We start from the raw sequence: 25,516 nt of genomic DNA, 5'->3' as shown, positions 1-25,516 counted from the left end.
GAAAATACTCGCTGCTTATTTTCATTTACTAGAACATAAGTATGTTGATTTCCTGCTCAGATCTATAAATGTGGTGGCCATTGACTTTTAGCATTTGCTAAAATTATCAAAAATGAAAGGAATAGCATATTCTACGAAGTTTCAAAACGAATAGCCCATACGTACATACATGTAAAGGGAAGCATACATACAATAACTTGCAGGATATAATGGCTAGTTGGTAGGGGATGGCATCAGCTTGTATTCTTTGTAACAGTAATCATACTTTTCAGTTAAATGTCTATTTTACCTGGATGTCTGTTATCTAATTTTAATAATTTCAGTATGGGAGAACTAGATCACTGCCATGCACCCAGCTACTGCAGTAAGCACAAATGAATGGCAGTGTAATCTGAACATGTGTTCGCAGACTGATCAAATTATATTAGGGCATTTGTTTAAAGGAATTTCTTGCTTGAGTTTGTACCTGTTCCATCACTGTGAGAGAGAATAAGGCATAAGATAAGGCAATTTCAAATATACTACTAATAGGGAATCTTATTAAATATGCTTGCTTTCCTGTACTGTTGTAATTAACTTTTCGTCAATGTGTTTTCTTCCAAGACTGATTTATCCACTGTGTACATTTTGAATACCTACTATGTATAAAACATTAAGCTAAATACTGAGAAAAGTGGAAGATACAAAAATCAATGACAGCTCGTGCTTTCAAACTTAGGATAGAAGTCATTTCACAAGCTGAACTGTCAGTTGAAGACTGAAAAGGTGCTACATGTTAGGAGCACATAGAGAGCCTGTTAAAAGAGTGTGGGAGGAGTAGAAGTCAGGCTGCAAAGAGCTAAGGAGTTAAGGGTGAGAGATGAACACAGTCCCTGGTGCACTTAGGATAAAGCCACAGCCCTCATCGGGCCACGTGAGATGGCTGGCCTGGCTGGTGCCTGTGTGCTCTCCGTCAGGGTCTGTTGACAAACCACTCTTCTTTCTGGTCCTCCCAAGTCACGGTGTGCTCTGCTGTCCAGCGCTTTCACATATCTGGTTCCCTCTGCCTGGAATGCTACTTCTCTTGTTCTTTGCCTGGCCAGTTTCTGCTCAGCCTTTAGATCTCATGAAATGTCACTCCTTCCAAGAGACCCCGCCGTTGCTGCTATGTAGGACCACAAACACACAGGTCGTACGGAGTGGCAGCCCAATCTAAATTAAGCCCCCCAATGATACTGTTATAGACGCCAGTGTTTTTCCTTTGTGTCAGTTAACATTTTGAATCCATAAATGTATCTGCTTATCTGTGTAAATGGAATCATAAGCTCCCTGAGGGAGGGGCCTTGCTAATTTGTGTCCCCAGGCTCTGGTACATAGTCACTTTTCAGGAAATATTTTTGAGTGAATGAACAAATGTAGATCACTCTTCAAATTTGGCATTTTGGCAATAAAGAAAAAGAGGAAGAAGGACATTCTAAAGTCAGTGATGTGTTCAAGGAAATGGATCGTGCCTCAGTCTCAGGATCAGGAGATCTGAGTGTGTCTGTAGGCAAAAGGAAAGGAGCCATTGGAGGGAAAACAGAAGATGTAAACGAAGGATTAAAATTCCACAGGAGCTGTGTGATAGAGGAAGAGTTAGCCTTAGAAGAAGATCCCTGTGTACCCTTAGATAGGAAAGAGAGAAGGGTTTAGAAATTGTGATCTATTAGTGAGGGCTCAAGTAAAATTAATATTAATCTGCTGATAATTTCCACAGCACTTTCAATTATAGTGGCCTAACATCTAAAGAAAAATGAAGGTTGAAAATGTTCAAAATTGTGTACGTGCCAGTGGTTACGCACCATGGCTCCCCGTGAGAAGTGATGCATCGTGATTGTTAGGCCCATTTGCCGTAAACTTTTGAGGGTGGAGGGCCCCTGCAAGTGCCACCATCTAGTCGTGCCAGGGTGGACGCGCCTCCTTGACCTGCTGAATAATTCAGGGATTCTGCCTCCGGTTAGTGCTGATTTGGAACAGATGTGAACAGGATTATAGAGTTAAGACCATTTTTAAATGGACAAATTTTTTTTTAGCATTGTTTGTTTCTCCTACCTAGGAGGCTGATTTTCTTCAGTGATGTTTTACTGGGAAGCCTGACCAGTTTCATGTATTGTTTATAATAGTGGGTATCACATAATATAGCAAGACTGTAATTTTAAAAAAATAATTGATTATTGGCTGCGTTGGGTCTTCATTGCTGCACGTGGGCTTTCCCTAGTTGTGGCGAGCGGGGTCTGCTCTTCGTTGTGGTGCGCAGGCTTCTCACTGCAGTGGCTTCTCTTGCTGCGGAGCATGGGCTCTAGGCGCGCGGGCTTCAGTAGTTGTGGCGCATGGGCTTAGTTGCTCCATGCATGTGGGATCTTCCTGGACCAGGGCTCGAACCTGTGTCCCCTGCATTGGCAGGTGGATTCTTAACCACTGTGCCACACCAGGGAAGCCCTGTTGAAATTTATAATTAACTTACTGGCACTCAATGATTTTATTAAATGGGAGACCTCAATGTATCAGTCTTGAAGTGACAAATGGAGTTTTATGATTAATATAACAAGACTAAGTATAAAATTACTTGCCTTAATAAGCTATAAAGCATGTCTTCTGAGTATTAAAATCTCACTACTTTATCATTAAAGGTCTTGACCAAAGTGAGAGTAGTGAAAATTGTGGAATTCAAAGAATAGGGTCAAATATTTGTTGTTGTTGCATTCTCTGGGTTGGATGGATTGGTTCAGGGAATATGATAGAACTGTAACTTGTATAACAGAACATACTGTGATTGAAGCAAAGGGCGGAAATGAAACTGTGAACATAGTATGGATGAGGATAAAAGTTACTTAAGGGAAAGACCTGAGTTTTGGAGAGGCAGCTACTTTTCGTTTTTTGCCAAAGAATGCTAGCAAATATGAATTGAGAAGAGCTGTGGGTTCTCTTTGTTGATGTAAGACACAGATTTGGAATTTACAGATAAGTGAATGTTGAAGGCTTATAGCAAAAGTGTATCTATCAATTATTTATGTCTTCTTTGAAATTTATTGCAACTGAAAAAAGCAGGGATCTATGACATACATGATACATTGACTGTTTACAAATCAGACCAGCATGCAGTTTTCCTTGATGAAGATGTGAATGCATCACAATATAAAACTTACAGAATCATCTTATGAACATCAGTGGGAAATGGACTTCAGAGCTCATTGATTTTGTTTTTAATATTTTCACTTGAGGCAAGCCTTAGCCTAAACCTAGATATGACTCAAAACAGTTCTTTTCTTCTTTATTCTAAATACTTAAGTGTAAATTACAGTTTATTCCTCTAAAGTGTGGTTCTGAGACCTAGAAACTTCAGAGTCAAACCATTTAACTTTGTACCAGTTGTCCAGATATTAAATTTAGTTGGAATTCACATGAAAAATGAAGGAAGATAAGCTAACTCAGACGTGTTTATAGACCCTTGATTTAAGACAAACATAGAGCTTAAATTGAATCATGTGTATATATTTTGATATTTTTTGGTAATGTACCATATTCCTACACAAAGAATTTCATTGGTATAGATCAAACAGAGAAATGAAAAACATTGAACAATGTTAGTATAGACTCTAATGGTAATTTATGTATTTAATTTAATTTAATGGATATGTATGAATGGTATAAAAATTTATGAGATATTTGTCTTCATTACACTATAGTTAAGGCCAACTCTTTAAGTAGCTTTGGCAGCAGAATTTCTGATTTTAAATTGTGGCTTCAGGTGAATGAAGTACTCTTCTATTAAGTGATTTTAGTTTCTTGGCTGACATAACCTTACAAAATAGCCTGAGATGTTTATACTTGGGGTTGAAACCACCAGTGCTCTCCAAATGAAGGATAATTAATTTTCAGGATTGATGTAGGGTTTTGAAAACACAAGCTTCAAATGGAAAGAGACCAACTGGTGACTGGCGTTCACTCGCAGCATGAGGGTGGGGCTTCTGAGTGGGTTTTGTTTCCAGTCCTGCAGTCTCATTCAGCTGTCGTGTGATACATACCGATCTCCTCCTCTCATGGAAACAGCAATCCTTATTTTCTGTCCCCTTAGCATTATAGCCAAGACCCGAGACAAAAAGTTAGGAAATAAAAGGCTAGGACCCCACTCGCTGAGGTTTGGAACCATCTTTCATATTCAGCATTTGACTTCCAGTGCTTCGAAACATTCAATATTTGTGGAATGAGTGAACGCTCACTTTGTAGAAACAGGTTAATTTTCACTTACTACTAGCATTACTGTTGGACTAGGAGTTCTAAATACACAAAAATGTGTTTCTTAGGGCCAGATCGTTGTTCTGGTTCAGCGTTACACTTTACTTTCTTGCCTTGGTTTATGTGCGTAAAGAAGTGCTAAGTTGCTGTCTAACATCATTAGCTTCGTTAATGATATTGTTATATTTAACTCTGTAAGAAATAAATAAATGTTTCATAATCTCAGGAGATGAATAAAATATTACTCTTGCTTTGTTGAACCACCTTGGAATTAAATTGTCATTATTGTTATACCCAGCAAGCTGACAGGGTAAGAAGAGCACACTTTCTAAATAAGATTGTGGTACTCTGGATGGAAATGTGTACATTTTCATTTTTCTGAGATTAATAATGCCTTCTAATATTTTACATTTTAGTGTCATGTTCAAGGTTTCATTTCATGACCATTTGTTCATTCACATGTATTTTTATTTTTAGCTCTAAGCGAAAGACATGAGGCCTAAGACTGAAATGAGGTTGTTTTGAGGCCATCTGATTTCTGGCTAGAAGGTGTGCGATCGCCTCGTCCTGAAACCACTGCAGACAGAATGGTAATGGCAAAGCCTGAGACAAAGAGAGGCCTTCATGTTTTTCCATGTCTCCTCTCCTACCCCAATTCCTTTCTTTTTAAGCTTAAAATTTTAAGTTGTGAACAAAAGGTATTAAACAACATGCTGCCATTCTAACTAAACTGGTTCAAGTGTTTAATAACAAAAGGATTAATTATATAAAACTACATATTAATTAAACCTTTTAGAGTTGTTTAAACATAACTTTAAAAAAAATGAGCTCTTGTGAGGTATTTAAGTAACAACAAAATATTTATTATACGAAAGCACCTGAGCCCATTAGGTATTTGCAGATGGAAATAATGTTTTTCCTTTGAAAACCAATACAGCTTGCTCTTAACAGGGACTACGGGCTTCATAAGGTTTTCAGAGTAGGAAGTAAGGATTCTTGCCACAGCTTTGCTTTTCTGTCATAAAGAATTTTGATGTTTTATGTATGTGTGTGTTTTTTGCTTTTTACTTTTTAAAAGGTAAAGTGCCCATTAAGAATGTTAGTTGTATCAGTTAAACTCTGCTCTAATTATTACATGTATCTTAGTTCAAAATATATTTTATAGTTGAAGATAACAGCACTCTATTGTAGTAAAACATTTTTCAGGGAGTGTAGTGGCTCTCTTTATTAAGTTTATTCCAACGGACCATGTCCTGTTAAATGTGTTGATATAGCTGTGCTGATAAGGCAGTCACTATCCCTCCACCCCCCCAGAATAGAATTTCAGTAGATTCTTTGCTCAAGTTCGAATTTTATACTAAGCCACTTTTTCAGAAGAAGTGGCTCTTCATATTATTTCATTTCCTGTACTACATGTAACAGCATTAATAGCAAAAATAATATTATAAATGTACTTATATTTAGTCTAAATTATGCATCAGTTTGTTTAATTGATGAGGTGCTGAGAAAATGAAATTGTCATCCTATTCCAGAGAGTGACGCAGAGGGCAAATTCTAAGGAACTGACAACAATAAGAATTATTATTATTTTTTTAAGTCATGCTTATTTTCATGTTCTCTTCTAGAGGCTCAGTTGTAATATAGTTCTAAACATCACCTCATTTCCTTACAAACAGTGTTTTCTTAAAAACAGTATTACAAATAGTATTTTACTGACAGTATTTTCTCAGATGTTGAGAGTGACTTAAAATTTATAAAATATATTCTTCTTATTCATGTATGTGACTTTCTATAATAATAGACTTATTCACATGTTACGTAAATCCAGGCACTGTTTTGGTTGACTGGAGTGCAATGACTATATATCTGTGACCTCAATTTATACTTAGATAATTCAGCCTAGCCTTGTTCTAAAGAAAAGCAATGTACAATAGGTTGTTTCCTTGTTTTATCTTATCTCTTAATTTGTTGTTTTACTCTTCTTTTGGAAATGTGAACTCTGAACTCCTGATTTTCTATGGAAAAATTAAATAGGCTGGTCTAAATAGCATGGTTTTTAAGCCTGTAGTTAGAAGAATTGTTCATATAGTTCATTTTTGTGTATTAATGTTTTAATGAGAATTACTGATTATTTTTATTTTTAGAAATTCTTATTTCTTGTATTTTCCCAAACAAAATTGTTTTTCTTTTTCAAATAAAGCCTATCTAGATTGACCCTTTTTGAGCTTACAAGAACTTTGAAGGTCATCTTTCTTATTTCATGTGCTAAAAGTTAATGAAATAGAAGCACAAAGACTTTCACCACTACTAACTGGCTAAAACATAGTTTCTAAAGGTATGAGTTACATAAGAATGAAATCAGTAATTTCATTTATGCATCTGAATGTCTGTTACCTTAATGGTAGCTTTTCAAAGAAAATAAAGAGAAATCTAATACCACTTTAAAGCCTGAAGCTGTACATATGAAGATATTTTGACCCAGTAAATATTTAAATAGGTAATGTGTATGAGTATAGTTTAATATTTATTTTGTTATAAGTAAACTGCCTTGTTATTAAGGAAAACTTTAATATTAGACTTACAAGCATATAACTGTAAATGAGAAAAAAATTAACTTTAAAATGTTTTGAAAATTATAAAAGTAAATATTGACCTTTTCTAAGAAAGTCTTTTCCTTTTGACATTGCTTAATTTTTTTTCCTTTTTGTTTTTTAGGTTTGCAATTTTTTTTGGTGATGGCATGTTCAGAATCTTGGATCCCTAAGTTGAATATGTTGGAAATATTTAGGAACTCTGGAAATTGTTGTTTTTGTATATATAATGACTTTCTAGGTGAACCAATAGATTTAATAAAAAGTATATAAAAGAATAGGCATTATAATTTTGTATTTCTAAGTTAGCATGCATGTCTCAAATTCTCAGCTATCATTATTAGTGTCATACTCTGGAGACAGTTATCTTTTGAAGATCTGGGGGCTCTCATGGACCTCATATTTTTCCAGGCAGTTTATGTAATCCTCCCGTGCCAATTTGGTCAGCTTCTTTGCCTGCCTACCTTGTAGTGTAGCTTACGTAGATCAGAGGTAATTTTTGATCAGGAGGAGAGAAGATAAAATAATCATCAGGTGAGTGCTCGCTTCGGCAGCACATATACTAAGATTCGAACGATACAGAGAAGATTAGCATGGCCCCTGTGCAAGGATGACATGCAAATTTGTGAAGCGTTCCATATTTTTTTATTAATTAAAAAAATCATCAGGGCTTCCCTGGTGGCGCAGTGGTTGAGAGTCTACCTGCCAATGCAGGGGACACGGGTTCGTGCCCCAGTCTGGGAAGATCCCACACGCCGCGGAGCGGCTGGGCCCGTGAGCCATGGCCGCTGAGCCTGCGCGTCCGGAGCCTGTGCTCTGCAACGGGAGAGGCCACAACCGTGAGAGGCCCGCCTACCAAAAGGAAAAGAAAAAAAAAAAAAAAAAATCATCAGGTGACAGTCCTAAAGGTAGTAATTACAAAACTTCAACCTGGAAATGGCCTCAACATGGTCTATATCAGAATATGCAAATTCTATCCGATATATCCAAATACATTTGTGGCAAAATGCTGCCAGTTTTCAAGTTAGATATTATTATGTGGGACGGAAGTGCCAATGAGGAGGGAAAGGAGCTGCTCAGTTTCACCTCCTCCTCTCCCCCTGTTGTTGAGTGAATAAACTTGGAGAGGAAAATGCCAAGAGGCAGACTGTGTGAATGAAAAGGAGAAGGAACAAAACCTGACTTTCCAAGAAGGGCTATTTCCCTTAAAAAATTGAAAGTTGCCTATATTCTATGTACACTGTTCTAAAACTATAGACTACTTTCATGTAGACCCAGAATGTGAACTAGGTCATTCTTGACCCTAGAAATGGGTGGAGATATATTTGATAGGAGAATCAGTGCTTGGGTGACTGGAGTTCCATTATTGGTGGTTATCTTCTCTGGCCTGTTCCTGCTGGGATTAGGAACTTGAGGAACATTCTGGGTGGGTAGTTATTTTGATGGTCAAATATGATTGCCTCCCTATCCTTTTGACCAAAACTGGAGAAAGATTGATTTTTTTTTTAAAAGACCGTATTCAGAGCAACTTGAAAAAGGATTAAAGGGAAAGGATAAGTAGAATTCAGGGAACTACAGAGATTGAGTGGTAGCTCAGTAGGATGTTAATTATTTGTTTATTGCAAGTTTTATTATTGGTAGATTATCCAGTAATACAGAAATTGGTGTAGAACAGGAGTTTTCATAACATTTCTATTAGAAGGCGTTTAGAAGCTAAATAAACTACACTGTAACTGCACCCTCCCCCCTCCTCCCTTGCTTTGCTTGGTTAAAGAGGAATTGGCTGATATATATTTAATGGCACAATGAAAACATCAGATAGATTTTTTTAAAAATCAAGTTATATTTTAATCTAAATGTGTTGCCTATTTAGCTGCTTTCCCATTACAACTGGTTTTAAAAAACTCTCTTTCTGTGGGGCTTCTCTGGTGGCGCAGTGGTTGAGAGTCCGCCTGCCGATGCAGGGGACACGGGTTTGTGCCCCGGTCCGGGAAGATCCCACACGCCGTGAAGCAGCTGGGCCCGTGAGCCATGGCCGCTGGGCCTGCGCGTCTGGAGCCTGTGCTCCGCAACGGGAGAGGCCACAGCAGTGAGAGGCCCGCGTACCGCAAACAAAACAAAACAAAACAAAACTCTCTTTCTGTGATACTTTTGTCAATAGAGGCGTTTCCTCTTAGCCAATTCTAGCCACAATATTGACCGGGCCTAGGCATTTGATATACCCTAAAGGAATTAGGCAGGAAAAAACTTGGTCCCTACTGGAATGAATATTTTAAAGATCTTCTTAGATTCTGTGAACACTGTGAGTACAAATGAAAGAGACCCAGGAGAGGGGAAAACTTAAGAGCCTAAGAATGAAAATGATGGTGGAGATGGGGGCGGGGTGGTAAGCTCTTATATAACTAACCAAAGGTGCACTAAGGGCAGGGAATTCGTTTCCTGGAGGTTATGAGGTAGCGTGTGAAATCCCTTGGACAGGAGGCATTCCGATTTAATTTGGGTACTTCACACTGGCATGCCGCAGTATTTTAAGGATAGTGGCAGGTGATCTTGGGAAATATCAGTGCATTTACTAACAACGAGTTTGATTTTATTCTGGTATGTTATGAATGGGCATGTAGCTCAAAGATTAGCTTAATTCAAAATAAATATCTTAAATATTAGAGAAAATATTTTAAAAATGGGTCTTTCATCCCTGCTGTATAACTTTAGGAAATAATGCAGAATACTGAACATAAGTAGAGAATTGATGGCATGAATATAATCAGAATTTGATGGTTGCTTTCTAGACACTTCTAAATAAAACCTAAATTCGTTTAAAGTTGTACTACAATAGCATTTCTAGTGTGTATGTCTCATGGGAAGGTCTGTACCTTCTTGGATCACTGCACTTCACGGCCTTGCACATCGCTGTGAGGATTCAGAAATTGACTCAGTTACCCAGGGATCATTAGATCTTTGGGTACAGTCAGTACATAGGGGCACATAGAGAAAGTGAGCCTCGAACGATGGCTATTTGTATTTTGGAAGTTTTAAACCCCATTTTGAAAACCGGCAGAAAGCTATGGATCGTTTCCCCAACAAAACTTCCATTTCTGAGGGTGGAGGGACGGCCCTTGGTTGTCATTCAGGAAGCCCTGATCTAAAAGACCATCTTCATTTTACTTCTGACCTTGCTCCGGCTTTGTTGTCACTCTCCGTCTGTAGTTCTCTGTCACCTTTGAATGGAGCGCCAGATCCTGAAGGATGCTTACTGCCTTACCCACTGAACTGAAGCCACAGTCCAGAGCTTTGTGATGTCATGGAGCAAAAACTCTGCAAAGGGCTGCCCCAAAGGTGCAAATGGTAAGAATAGGGCCTGAGGCATGGGACAGCCCTCCTAGGTAGTACCTACCTCCTGCTGGTTTAGGGGCATTTATTTCATAGTCAGTTGAATATTAATGTTTTGTTTTAAAAAATGAGCATATTTCTCCTAAAATTTTAATCATTATAAAGGTGTTCTACCTAAATGTAACTTTTTTTCTCATGTTTTAGGATATCACATTCATGGTGTGAAATGTGTACTTCAGATTAACATAATGACTGGAAATTTGGGATTCTGTTATTTTGTGACTCTGAAATTTGTAGCACATTTTCAGGAAAACTGTTGAGATTCCTAGATATTTTGTTCTTTATTCCTTTCAAGTTTCCTGCGTGTATGATTATTTCTGAATTTTATTAATCTATTTGTAACTTTAGAGAAAACTGCCTTCAGTTCATATTTTGACACAGAGGGATGCTTTGATTTATCTTATTAGAAACGTGTTTTGACAAAAAATTCCATTTGAGTGGCTCTAATCTCCATTTCGGAATCTCAGATCAACTGCTTGTTACGGCATTCATTGGGACTTTTCTGCCAAATACAGCTTCACTGAGAAGGTCATCCTTGAAAAATCAAGAAATCTGAAGGAAGTAATTTTGGGACCGAGTAGAAAGATGGAAGATCATCATCAGATTACAGCACAGCACACTCTGGAAACATCTTAGACTTCACCGCTTTTGTACGTGAAACATAATTTGAATGTCTTTTATGAATTGGACCTGTAGACAGATAACATATATCTTGAATGTAAGAAAAACACAACTCTAGCCTCTAAAACACTGCCGTCAGTACAGTCGACTCTTGATCGTTCACACTGGTGGAGGGAGCCTGGGTCCTTCAGCTTAACTAAAGTTAGACGTCATGTGTTCCGATTCAAAGTTGTTTCTGTGTTCCTTTTGGAATATAGTGTTTGGACTTTTACAACATGTGCCTCCCAATTTCACCTGTCCTGAGAGAGGAGCCTGAGTTCATCTGTGCCCAGATGCTTGTTCTCTGTCCTTTTTTTTCTTTACTGTTGACCTAAATGTGGGGAAAACGTTGAGCATATAGGATTCCAAAATTGATCAGAATCTGTTAAATCTATCCCACTTCTCCTTCCCAGGTAACTTTATTCCATTTCCTTTTCAGTTCTTCTAAATGTTGCCCAACTTTAGGCCCTTTGTCTTAGGTCAGGATAGAATTATAACAGCACTGTCCAGGCTTCTTACCTCTTGTCCTGTTTTGTTCTGCCTGTGATGGGAGGTTTCCGTTGCTTTCCTCTGAAGGAGTCTACTTGTGTCCTTGCATTTCCATCTCCCTCCCTGCCTGCGGGGAAATAGAATAGATCCAGACTTAGCAATCTTGGCTCTCTAAGGTTTGCCTATAAAAGTTCATAGTATTGTATTTAAAATAGAGCTTTTTTAGCTGTGGTGTTGACAGGTGTCTCCATTGGCCGTCTGCTCTGTTCTGATGCTCAGCTGGGTGTGACTGTCCACTCTTTCCCTCACCACCCAGGCCTCTTGAGGCCAGGAGTGAACCCTCACCCTGCCTCAGGCACAGGATGAGCCAGAACTGACTTCTCTGTGAGCTTGCCTAGGTCCTAGAGTCATGAGTTAATGAGATAGTTGGAGAGATCCATGTTTCCCCCCAGATGCTAGTAAAACAAATCATGTGCAGAGAAAATGATCACATCAATAAGATTTTGAAAGCAAGATTTGTCCAAAAATATGCCAGATTTGAGGTTAACCTACATGAACCCACATTGACCATCCAGGTATGTCTTACTTTAAAAAATACACAAAGTAACATAACCCTTAGAAAATATCACCAAATTATCCTGACATTTTCAAAATGTGATAGTACTCTAAACGTTTTTTTCTTACAAGTAGCTTTCAGAAACACGTGCAAATGTGTTTTGTGTAAAGGAGTATATCCTGTATATAATATTCTGACTCTTGCTGTAATAAAATTAAACTTAAACAGTCTCATTATTTAAAGCCTAAGAGTTTGAAATTATTTTTTTGAGTAAACTTTTACAGCATACAATACTATGTTTACTTCTCATGGAATGTACAAATATCCTTAGAAGCTGCTCTTGTGTGTTTGTTTTCCGCACATTCCACATAAAATAAAAATATTGTAAACAGGGTCCATGTCTCCAGTAAGAGTTTCCAAACTTTTGGCTGTAATTACCAAATGCTTGGGATTGGGCTGGCTGGAAATGCATATCAAGTATTTCTGTGTATGCAGCAAACTTTGTCCAAATAAAGTAGCTTTGTACTCTGAAGGAGCTTTTAGTAATGATACTTTTGTTAAATAAAATATGTGCGTTAAAGGAAAGGAAATGAACAAAAAGATCTGTAAATGTGATGGTCTAAATAGGAGATTTGTGACCGTTTTCTGTCCAAGTTAACAGCAGTAGTAAGTCAGTAGGAATGGGGTGGAGGTGGGATTTGTAGTTTGAAGGGAAAAGAAAGATCCCCATCTGGAATTAGCAGTGGTGTGGGTCAGTGTGTGTAAGCTGTGACCCGTGGACCCTGAATGCAAGGTCAAGCTTGGTACTAGAAGTCTATCCTCACAGTTCCTGAATGAGCAGCAGAGGAAGGGTGTTGATCTGAGGCAAAATAGGGAAAAAAAAGCAAAGACAGTATAAGGACTTCAAAATATTTTTTCGGTTAAAAAAAAAAAGAAATGTCCTTTAAACTTTTATGTCCTCCTGTCTACTGTATGCCCTTATTTGGTAAAAATGAAAAGCTTGCCATCCCAAGTTAGTTGTCTAAAGATATTTAAAAAATTTTGTATTGGCCTGTGAAATCGGAAGGCTGGGAGCTGCTACTTCTTGGAATGTTAATTCCAATATTCTGTGCAATATTAGCATATTAAGGTCCCAGTTGTTTATCCCACAACCCATAACTCATAGGACACTGATTAGGGTGCCAGAGAACAGTTTGGGAAGGTGTAGATAATTACTTCAGCACCGCTGTGTCATGGGAGTCATTGTCATAACCTTATTATGGGTAGCAGTTAAAAGGATAGCTGGTATCCTGTTTCAACCAGTGGTTGTCTGGAAATCTGTCGGGCAAATTGCCGGTAGTTTTGTGTGAAAACGAACTGATAATGCAAAGATCTGCTACAATACAAACTTTGAGGAAACCATTTTTACTACTTTGCAGGTGATTTTTCAACCTGTGAAATAAATAGTCATCAACATGCAGGAAATTCTACACTAATATGACCAGGAACTATGCAGTGGTTATAACATTTTTATTTCTGCTTATCTCTAATATTAAAGTTCAAGATTGAATAGTCTTGTGTGACCAGACTACTTTTATTAGTTTTAAAAGAACCGGAGAAAAGAATCCCGAAGAAGGAGAAACTAAGGATGACTCCGAGATGTGTTTGGGCCGTAGGGTGGTCACCTTCATTTTCCCCCACCAGAAGGGCATTTTTCAGAAAAGTATAAGCCACACAATACCAATTTTTATGTCTCGTCTGCTTATGTGCTAGCCACTCGTGTAAGTGACATATATATATATAAAAGGTGTCAAGGAGTGAATTTCCAAGAAAGATACTGAGATTTCTTCCTTTGGCAGCTTTAAGATGAAGGTCGGTATCCTTCCTGAACAGGTGCTTGTAGGCAAGTTCGGAGGAAGTCAGTGATCTCTAGTCATGGTTTACAATACTCCAAAGTACCTCCCTTTATCTCCAGGGATGTTGCAAAATTCTCACTGAATTGCTCATTAGGGAAAGCTTGTCATATTCTACATTAAGTGTTTTCCTTAGAGACTTTTTCTTAGGAGATCCAACTTTGAGTTATTAAACCCAGGGCTATGATGAGTGAGGCAGACACCTGCTTTCTGTATTCACTGGAACTTGAAAGCAAGAATGAAATTACTAAATAAGATGAAATTGGTTTGAGAGAGATTTTGGACTTCATTTGCTATGTGCTGTACGTCCGTTCCCAAGGGTGGAAAACAATCAGCAAGAGTTTTAAATTTCTCAATACTGGAAGGCACTACTTTCCCATTAAAATTTTGGATTAAATATTTTGAGCATTCTTAATTTTGTAGCAGAGAAAGAATAATTGATTGAAACCATTTCACCTCAAATATGACCCAAAATTTTGGTAGATCTGCAGTTTTGTATTCTGAAGAGAAAGCACACGTCTCTTATTATGGGCCTTTGATAACACAGGTGTAAGTCCGGGATTTAGTTTTTTTCTCTCATCAATATCTCAGTCTTGCTCCAAACGAAGTAACAGTTTTAGTCAAATAATACCGCAGGAACTTTCCCTTAGGAATTAAGACTTTCTTTAGCTCTTGAGTTGCTCTCAGAGGCTTCTCCAGGCCCCATTTTGACCTTAGAAAACCACATCACAGAATGAGTTATGCAATTTTCAAAGCCCCATTTGCAGAATCTGCTAGCAAATGTTAAAATAGTCACATCATTTTAGGCTAGTTTTCCCACTTTAAAAAGGGAGGGATTATTCTAAGTACCAGGCTAAAGACAGGTGAATGGGTGGTTCGTGGATCTCGTTTGGGACCTCCCCTGGTTCTTGTTGGCCCTGATTCAGCAGGACTCCCCCTGGTGTCAGGGCTGAAGGCCATGGCTGGATTTTAGGAGGTCTGAGGCAGGTGTTGGAGCGTGGCTTTTCACATCTACCACCATAAGCAGTTCTTGTTTGCTTGTTTTATAACATCCTTCCAGGAAGTCATTGTAGCAAATTGTTGTTTCTCCCTGCCCCTAGATTATTTAGATTAATGTGGTTAAATTGAGATTAACAAGTAGAGTTAATTCAGTGGTTGCCATTTCCTCTAAAAAATTGCTGTCAGCTGCTGATCTAGAATTCCATCTTCCATGTCCTAAATTCTGATAAAAAAAATATCAATTTGGTCTGAGTACCGTGTAAAACCTTGTAATAGCCCTTTCTCTTGTCTTTCCATTCTTGGTCTCCTGCCCCACAGATCTTTCTGGCTCACTACCAACTTTTTGTAGTGAAGTTGATGAGCACCTTAAGGATTTGAAATTTAGAGCAAGAATCAGAGGTGATAGAAGGGAAGTGGCACAGGGATGGGTAAAAGTTCTTATTAAAGTGCAGCAAATACTGGATTAGGATACAGTTATCACTGGTTTATCAGGATGTTTTTATGGCCAAACAGCACAGAGCTGAGTACTGCACATTAACTCTTGCCTCTTCCAGTTCTGTTTTTGTCCTCATCTTCCTCCTGCTGATGGAGACTTGAATCCTCACAAATGAAATGTCTGAGCACTGGATTACCCTGGTGCCCAGCCGGGCATCAAGTGGGCAGAGTTTCTGCATCCTTAGCCGAGTGAATGAAAAGGCCATGTTTCTCAACAATTGGAAGTTGTCGCTTGCCAGTCTTGTTTCCTGTTTCTCCCCACCTTTTTCAGTATGAGAGTCTCCAGCAAAATCATTTCCTCTAAAAGCTATTCCGTAGGGGATCTTGAGAAGCGCAGTACAGTTGGACATGGCACCTAAGTAAGTTACTCATTCCTCCAACATACTGGACGCTTACTGTGCTCTGGACTCTTGGGAAACAGAACACACAAAGCGTGGAGTTTACATTCTGGCAGAAGTAAACAGACACAAGTAAATTATCACACTGTGGAATAAATAGAAAAGAGAGAGAATGTGCTCAGGACCCTGGTGAGGGATGGAGGGGTAGGTGTCAGTTTTCAAACAGGGAGATCAGAGGAGACCTCCCTGGAAAGTGTGATTTGGGAAAGACGATGTTTGTAGTAATTGGAGGTGAGCAACAGGTTTATCTTAGGGAAGAGAGAAAATATTGAAACATTTCCAACAATGGTGTATGGCTTTTCTTGCCACTCCTTCATCTATGCTAGAGGCTTGCACTGCGTCTAAGACCAGCTGTGCACATTCCTCCTTGTTTCTGCCACTGTCATTCCTTCTGCCCAGAATCTTTCCCAGGATCCAGCCCAGATGGCATCTACGTGACGTTATTTGTGGAGATAGGCAAGGTCATAACAAGCTGGACTGCATGGCAGAATCTGACACTGAGAGTCCTGAGGGCCCACTAACAAAGGATGGGCTTTTAGAGGGGGCCCCAGGGGCCACATACTTCGCAAGGGCGTTAGAAGGACAGGCCAGGCTGAGCAAGGTCAAACTCGAGGGTGGTGAAAATGAGACAGATCATGGAGGACCCCAAATGCCACGGAGGGAGTAGGGGTTAAGTTCTACAGGCAGCAGGGGACCACTGCTGTCCTCTGGGGCTTCTCCCATGTGGGAGTTTCCACTGAGTATAGCAAAGATTCATTGGCTTTTGGGGGTTCGCAGTTTATAATCTCTGGCAAGTGAGGAATGGAGAAGAAGGTGGTTAGTAGTAATTTCCTCTCTTCCATCTCTCAGTACCTGTGTTTCCAAAAGCGTATAACTTTTTTTCCTCATAAAAAGCATATGATTTGTAAAAATTTCAGCTGGCACAGAAAAATAAAAAGCAGAGTTCACCATCTCACTGCTATTAATATCCTGATCACCGTCAGTTTAGACTTCTTTCTTCTCAGGAGTATACAGTATTTGCTACCAACATCCTTTGTAATGGGTGCTCCATGCAGATATAACCAACACTATTGCTGGAAGTTTAGTGGTTTACGATTCTCATTATTCAGGTTCTTTCCAGTTTTCACCCTTATAAACTCAGTTTCAATAAATAACCTTCTGTATAGTATCTGCACTAACCCAATCATCTCCTTGGTGTAAGTGATGGACAATTCCAAAAACGGGGATGCTTATAACTGAGATACAAGATATTAGGATTTTGCGCTGTAAGACGTTACCTGGGAGCAGAGTGTGTGGGCGGGGGGGGGGCGGGTGCGTGCGTGCGTGTGCGTGCGTGCGCGTGCGTGCCTTGCGTATGCGTGCGGGCATGTGCGCATGTCTGCCCTTTCCTGTGCACTTCAGCGACGGCTTACGTCTTCAGACCTGCGTGGCGACAGCAGCAGGTGGGTTGAGGGCTGTGGCCTCTGTGTTGGGCGCGGAGGGAACCGCGTCTTGTGTCACCTCGCGGTGGGAACACCTGTGGCTCACGACGCGCGTCTGCAGCCGCTTCCAGAGCCCTGACTCGCAGGCGGCGGCCCGCAGAAGCCTTGGGTATGTAAGTGCTTAGCCCGTATCGTAGCCAGACTCGGGACTTTCTAGCTTCTTCCCATGAAGCTCCTTTGATTCCACGGTTTACCGTTCTCATTAGGCGGATGAAAGAGACAACACATTCTCCTAGGAAGTTGAACATTCTACCATGAAACCCCGATCTGTTTCTCAGTGTAGAAGTTTTTAGGAGGGTTAAGTTTGTTACTTTAGTTCTTTCAGGGAAATGTCCTCTCTGGAGGTGGTCGAATTGGATTACTCAGAGGGTTTTATATCCATGCCATCCTCCCCAGCCACTTCTCATCCTCAAGGTTTTTAGATGGTTCCTAGATTGAGCCATTGTGCACTAGACACAATGAGCAGAACTCAAGGAGTCCAGGACTCAGAGCCCTGTTACATGGAAGGTTTGGCTTAGGTTGAAGTCATAAGGTCTATTCCCTCTTCTTAAAAATGGGTGCTACTGGGACTTCCCTGGTGGTGCAGTGGTTAAGAATCAGCCAGCCAACGCAGGGGACATGGGTTAGAGCCCTGGTCCGGGAAGATCCCACAGGCCGTGGAGCAACTAAGGCCGTGCGCCACAACTACAGAGCCTGCGCTCTAGAGCCCGTGCTCTGCAACAAGAGAAGCCACCGCAATGAGGAGCCTGTGCGTTGCAACAAATACCCAACGCAGCCAAAAATAAATAAATTTACCCCAAAAAATGGGAGCTACTTAAAAACCATAGCTATGTCACCGGTTCTGCTCATCAGCCAGCCCCGTTGGTGATTACCACTCCTTTCCATCTCAGGGCCTTTGCCCTCGCTGTTCCCTTTGCCTGGTAACGTGCCCCCAGGGGCTCACAGGGCTCCCCGCCTTGTTTCCGTTAGTTCTCTGTAAATTGTCTCCTCATCAGATGTGCGAAGCAGCGTCTCTGGTATTAGCTCCCTTATTTCCTCCTAGCAGCTATCGCAACCTGGCATGAAAGACTTGTCTCCTCCAGTAAGCCATAAGCTCAGAGAGGGCAAGGTCTTTGTTTTGTTCCTGGATGTTTCCTCAAAGCTAGAACGACACCTGGCATATGTTAGAAACTCAGCAAATACATAATATTTGAAGGAGTGAATGAATGAATCCCCCACTGCTCCCACTTTGGGAGTTGTGAAGAAACTTGGAGCTTTTAAAGGCTCTGGAAGAAAGCAAAAGACATACAAAAAAAGCCCCAACTGCCGTAGAGGAGCCTCGGGGCAGGGTCTTCAGGCCGGGCGGCCTGGCCAGCAGGTCGTTCCTGCTTCCAGCCCCTTCTCTGCCTGAATGTTCCCTTGCAGCTAACAGTCCGCCAGCTGGATGGTGACTGTGCCTTTAGAAAACGTTTTAATGGATGACTACAGTCAACAGATACTTTCTGGGCAGCAGCTATGGTGCCAGGTATCGTGCTGGAGGCCAGGGTTACAAAAGTCATCTGGACAGACTCACTGAGCCTGCAGTTTTTCAGGGTGTGAGTTTGGTTGGACAAGACTGCCCTTCTGCCATCCTCACACTAAGAGAAGAGCTCTGAGGGAGGGGAGCTTTGTTCAGCGGGAGGGGGGCTGTAATGTGGAGCCAGGTGTGCATGAGGAGGTGGTGGCTGCCCGTGTGGTGTGTGGTCCTTGTGCAGGAGAAGGGCACAAGTGGGAGGAAGACAACATGCCCGGCCTCAGGGTTTGCTTTGACCCCCTACCCCGCAAGCTGGAGGCCCAGGGGAGAGGGAGGAAGCTCACAGTATGCCTGTTTCCTCCTGCGAAATTCTTAAGGCCCACCACTTTCCAGCTTAGACTTCTACAGACGAAATTCAGGAGCTAATAATGATTTTAAATATTTTTATGGGTGAATGTTCTAGAAAGTTCCTAGGCTAGAAAGTCTATTTAAAAACGACTTTTGAAACGATGGATTTGTATTTCTCCTCCCACTTAAGACTCAAGAGGAACAAAGAAGACTGTTCCTCCAACAATACGAATAGACTGAAATTTAAGGGAACAGGATTTCTAAGTGATTTTGCTCACTTGTTCAAGCATAAATAAATAATCAATCCTTCAACTATGCTAAAGGAGGTATCTTGAAGTTTTCTGTAAGGAATCTTTAACTGAAAAAGAACGTAGTACAAACATGCATGACCATGTAATCCAAACTGTAAGTGACTCAGAGATGAGCATGGAGACAGAATTTCTGCCCTCTAGTTAGGAAATTACTGAAATACTGTTTTCCAGTATTTAGACATTAGAACGTTAGAACACATAAAATTCTAAGGATGAGAAGTACACATGACATTAATAGCATCAGGAAAAACCATAGACAGGTAAGAATAGGACCTCATTTTCATCCTGTCCTCTGGGTCCTCTAGATCACCTGCCAGCTTTCAGAAATAACACCCAGCTCAGTCCTTCTGTGTGTGTGTGTGTGCGCGCGCGCACACATGCACACAACTTGGGGACCTAGTTCAATTGCAAATTCGGATTCAGTGTTTCTGGAGTGGGACTTGGGATTCTGCCTTTCTAACAGGCTCGTTGGTGAAGCCAGTACAGTTGGTCCACAGATCACACAGAGTAGCAAGACTCTTGCTTACCAAGAACTTTCATAAGCATTTGTCCATGGAAACTTTGTAACTACCCTGTGAGTTGAGCAGTGCCTGTGTGACCTCCTTTTACACATAATAAGACAGGTTCCAAGAGGTAGAGTGACTAAATTTGTGTTAGAACCCAGGTTTTCTAACTCCTCATGGAACCTCTTAGGCTAGTTCTAATTTAGTTGTTGCATCGTGAATACAGAACAGGGAGGGGGTGTGGAACTAAAATACCATTTTTGGAAACCCAGTAGAGAAAATAACGTGGAATTTTATTACGACGGTGGTGTCTCCTGAGGTCTCCTGAGCGGCGCTGATGGACTAGGGGGGTATCAAGGTCATGTGTGAGTTCTTAGACTTGACATTTGTAGGCAACAAGGAGACACAGCAGATGGTGAGCGCCCTGGTGGTGACAAACTTAACTGTCTTTGGGAAAATCGGATTTACCTTGACTAGAGGCTACCTTCCACATTCCAGATGGAAGTAGAGCTCTAGGGCTCAGTGGCGTTGATTCAAGGAGCACTGTACTTGTCACATGGGGCAAAGGATGTGCAAATCCTGTGCAAATGGTCTCAGTCTCACTCAAGATTTGCTGACAGGAAACACAGTGTCTTTATCTCAGCTAGATTTTAATTGGTCTTAAGATAACTTTCAGTGAGGTCTTGATGATGCTTATTCTTCATATGGATTATGCTGAGAAATCACTAAATATTGTCAAACAGGGAAAGATACCTGCGTGGAAACCCATGTGGCCTCTGTGAGCCTCGGGTCTTGGGCCCTAGCTGGCAAGAGGAGGCCGGCTGTCCCTGGGTCCATGAGACTGGAGGCCACTGACTCTCATACGGCCTTTTACTTTCACGATGACTATTTTTTAGGGAAAGGCTGCTTTATTATTGATGTTGGTCTGTCTTCCTTCCTTTTCCAAACTCTCAGGCATTTGCCACTGAGCAATCCAGTGGTAGCATAGAAAGATTTGATTTGTTTGGCATCTGTTCAGCTCGAAAACACGAGTGCCTTGATTTTGCAGTGTTCTGATGGTGTCTTGTTATAGACATAATACACGTTCACTGCAAAAGTTTTGGAGATTAAAGGAAAGTACAAAGAAAAAAAACACTATACGCCTACCACCCAGTGATAACTATTGTTACCATTTTGGTATCATTCAAGAACATGTTTTAACAAATTGACACCATTAAAGTTTTTTTTTTTTTTTTTTACTATTAAGTTTTGTAACCTATTATTTCGCATAAGAATATTAGAATGATTGTATTCCCAAATTTTGAAATATTATTTAAGAGGGTTTTTTTTTTTGACTAGTTGGTATTCCATCACATAGATGTACCCAGTCATCCCTTATTGATGAACATTTAGTCTGTTTCCTGTTGTTTAATATGTTATGCTGCAAGGGAGATCCTTGTACCGAATCTTTATACACACCTCTGGTTCTTCCCTTAGGATAAATACTGAGAATTGGAATTACCAACTCTAAAGATATATTTAAAATATTTGTTAGATGATTGATGCCTCTTGATAAATATTAACAGAGATAAATATTAACTTGATAAATATTAACTGCCCCAGAACAGTTGTCCAATGTATACCTTTAACTAACATGCACCCTGGCTATTTTGGGGCATTGTTTTTAAACTTTACCTCTTTGACCGTTGAAAAAGGTATCCTTTTGTTTTACTTTGCATATATTTGATTTTCACTAAGACTGTATTTCTTACATGTTTTTCCTTTTGTGAAATGCCTCTTAGGTCCTTGGCTCATTTTCCTCTAGGAGTTGTGTTGTTGTTGTTGTTTTAATGATCCCTGAAAGCTCTGTATATTAACATATTAACCTTCGTCACTTGTACGCATATTTTCCCTCATTTGTTATTTAAGTTTGTTTATAGTATTTTTCACATTTAGAAAATTTTACACTTTTACTTAGTCAAATTTTTCAATCTTTTATTTATTTATTTTTACTTTATTTATTTATTTATTTTGCGGTACATGGGCCTCTCACTGTTGTGGCCTCTCCCATTGCGGAGCACAGGCTCCGGTCGCGCAGGCTCAGTGGCCATGGCTCATGGGCCCAGCCGCTCTGCGGCATGTGGGATCTTCCCGGACCGGGGCACGAACCCGTGTCCCCTGCATCGGCAGGCAGACTCTCAACCACTGCGCCACCAGGGAAGTCCCAATCTTTTATTTTATGCTTTCTTCTGCATTTATACTTTAAAATGTCTTTGCAGTCCTGAAATAAAATGACTGAAGTTAGTTTTAATTGTAGACTTAATTGGAAGACAGTGGAATTAGGAATTGGCAGCAAGCATTTTGAGGAAAATACAACCACTAATTAAATGTGAGCTAGTTTTAACCAAATGTGTACATCAAAATCACCCGTTACGGCTTTTAAAAATTTACCAGTGCCTGAGTTACACCCCAGAGCCACTGAATCTGAAGCTTAAAAAAAAGTACCTTACACAAGTCCACAGACTTAGGAGCAGAGCCAAGTCGCACATGCTTCCCACCCCACCCCTTGCTTTGAGCATTAAATTTTACTAGTGTGGTGGGTGTGTTTTGTCTTACCCTTTACAGTCTGTTAATAATGAAGAGCAGAGTGCTTTCATGAAGAAGGGGATTCAGAGCAGAGTGCTGGGGAGCCCCCTACAATGTTATGATGGGTCTCTGGAAGCATCAGTCTCCCAAGTCCACATTTAGTGCACATGCATGTGATTGTGTCCAAGCTCCATGGCTGACCCACACGCTTGCCACTACAGTATGGCAAGTGGACTTTTTTTTTTATTGGAAGAGATAATATATTTACAAATGTAATATATCTGAGGAATACATAGAACGTAATCTATTTGAAGAACATCTAGAATATATTAGAAGATACACTGTATTTACAAATTATGAATGTAATACCTCACATTTATATGTTTCTTTTAACCACGATTCGTTATTCTTTGATATATGGTAGTATCTCATTTGAAATGGGGTGTAGACCTTGCAAATTAATGTTTACAACTCGGGAAAAGAAAGTCAAACCAAAAATGGCCAGTTTTATATCTCTGACCAGATTTGAATTATGCTCATAGATCAAATAGGAGTGAAAGTACACTCCTGTAGCCTGGAGTTGTCTCATTGAAAGGTTTTATAAGGAATTTGCCCACAAATCAACCTATGTTTTTTTAGTGTCCACCCCATAAGTAACATCCTGCGTTCTAAGGAGCAGCCAGTCTACCCATGGGAGGTGAGAGGAAGACACAGACCATCCTTGGCTTTGGGCCAAGAACTTGGCATCTCAGAGCCTTGGAAATAATAGTGATGATGGTGATAGTGATGATGACGATGATGATGATGGTGGTGCTGCCCCATAGGGCTGAGAGGAGGACTAGGTGGTAACTTAACTCCAGTGTCTGGCAGCTGGCAGCTACCCCACTAAAGTTGGTGCTACCATCCCGCAGTCTGTTCACTGCTCCAGATGATTTGATGAAGGATATCTGGGTGTTAGGGGCAGGAGGCAGAGGGTTCCAAGGAGAGGTCCCTTTGTGTGTTTGAGTTCCCCTGATCAGTTTGAGAGAGAAATTACATATGCCCCAAACAAAAAGAGATAATATAAAGACACTGAAGTATAAAGTGCTAAATTTCATGTTACAGATAATACATTTATTATTTATAAAAAATAAAAAAAGGGAGAGACAGATGTGGCCTGAATTACACAATTTTTAATATCATTTTCAACCAGATGTGAATGCATCTTAGGTAATTAGAAGAAGAAGAAGAAAAGATCATGGTGCCTAAAATTTCTATCATAACTAGGAGGTTGAGAGTGTATGAGGGGATTAAGTGCTGGTGGGCGAGATCCAGTCCATGGTAGAGCTCAGGGAGCAAGGGAGGCACCGAACTTCATGCCAGAGTTTTTCCTGCATCACCATCCTTGTGCCGTGGTGGAGGCTATGGCTTGAGATAAACGTGCAGCATGGACGCCATGGGCGTCCCGGGCAGGCAGGCAGCCGGCTGGGTCTTCTGCACTGTGAGTCCCAGCGCCAGCCCCCAAGGTCTTCCTGCCTGTACTGCCTCCCGTGAGATGAGGGGACCGACTGGCTGATTTGTGTGGTCTTTAGGCCCCTTTCAGCTCTGATATTTCATGATGAAAAACCAATTTATTGATGATTGCGGGCCAGAAGAATTGAAAGAGGTTGAAAGGGATGCTGAGTTCTTTTCTGGCCGAAGTTCCTCCAGAAGTAGAGCAAAGTGAGCTTCTTGATCACCATCCAGGAGGAAGAGTATATCTTTGCACCTCTTTCTGGTTTTCTTGCTCATCTTTGCCGGGCAGGACCATGGCCAGCTCTTGGCAGATTTGTGAACTAAGCAGTTTCTCTGTCTTTTATGACCCAGGATATCCCCCATCCCTCATATCCTGGCTTCCAGGGGATACAGATCTTTACCGCCAGGGTCCCCTCCTAGCTACCCAAAACCTAGAGGGGGTCTCAAGGTCAGAGTGTTCCATGTACAAAGTCCACAGTGGTGTTTGTACAATTATTACTCTTCATTTTGCTCAACAGACGCTTACCCAATAGCTATTGTGTGCAAAGCACTGTGCTGGGCTCTTGGGCAGTATTTTTCAAACCCACTAGTGGGCTTTGACCTCAATTTAATTGGCTACAATCAGAATTCTAAAAATAAAAATAGAATAAAATAGAAAATGTCAAAGTGCCTCACATACTGTAAGGGAGTATTATTTAATAAAACATTTGTTTCAGTTTTACATTCGTAGTGGTGTGTGTGTGTGAGTGTAACGAGTTTCAGTGGAAAATGTATTTCGACTCTGCACTGTAGTGAGAAAAGCTTACGAAACAGTGCTCTGGGCTCGCGATCCCTTATCTGCAATTCCACGTTACAAAACACGAAACTGTTTTCTTAAGTTTGGTGCAAGTTCATTTGGCAGCAAAACATGACCTAAATGCTTTAAGGGTATTTATGGTCTCTCTTTATCCCACTTCCTGTGAATATGTGTACACTTAACTGCAGAATGGAGCTGTACTTTAAACTCCAGTGAGCTGTTGTACTTACTTACTTTCCTAAGGGCCAAAAAATTCTGAACCATAGCGATTGTGGACCTGTGTAACGGATAGAACAGTTTTCATTCATTTAGCAAACGTTTATCGAATGCTTCCTGTGAGCTTGGTGTCGTGCTGGGTGTCAGGTGTGGAAGGAAGAAGAGTTTGCGTGAGACGAATTCTTGGAGAATTTCACAACCCCGTGGGTGAGATAGAGTTGGGGCCACCAGAGCTGGACTTGATTCCTCTCCTTCCACGTTCTCTCTCTCTGTCCGTTCACCCAGACCCTCAGCGGCAGGGATTCTCTGCAGGAGGCCTCGAAGTCTCCGACACCAGGGATCCCCAACCCCCGGGCCTCGGACCATTACGGGTCTGCGTCCTGTTAGGAACGGGCCGCAGAGCAGGACGGGAGCGGTGGGCGGGCGAGCGAAGCTTCATCTGCCGCTGTCCATCACTCGCATTACTGCCTGAGCCAAGCCCCACACCCCTGTCCGTGGAAAAATTGTCTTGCACGAAACCGGTCCCTGGTGCCAAAAAGTTGGGGACCGCTGTCCTGCACCACGTTTCCAACACCACTTCACGCCA

General features: G+C 40.8%; 1 protein-coding gene and 1 non-coding gene across 2 annotated transcripts in view; both read left to right on the top strand.

The window, feature by feature from the left end:
• Positions 1-25,516, top strand: part of XKR6 (XK related 6) — a 267,735-nt gene that overhangs the window by 68,694 nt on the left and 173,525 nt on the right. The gene's annotated exons all lie outside the window — the stretch shown is intronic.
• Positions 7,384-7,490, top strand: LOC132523981 (U6 spliceosomal RNA). The gene has a single exon (XR_009541746.1). It is a non-coding gene; the product is annotated as a U6 spliceosomal RNA (small nuclear RNA).

Source organism: Lagenorhynchus albirostris, chromosome 7, assembly GCF_949774975.1.
Source record: "Lagenorhynchus albirostris chromosome 7, mLagAlb1.1, whole genome shotgun sequence".
NCBI lineage: Eukaryota > Metazoa > Chordata > Mammalia > Artiodactyla > Delphinidae > Lagenorhynchus > Lagenorhynchus albirostris.
The sequence above is the reverse complement of the archived record's forward strand: the minus strand, read 5'-3'. Positions and strand labels throughout refer to the sequence as shown.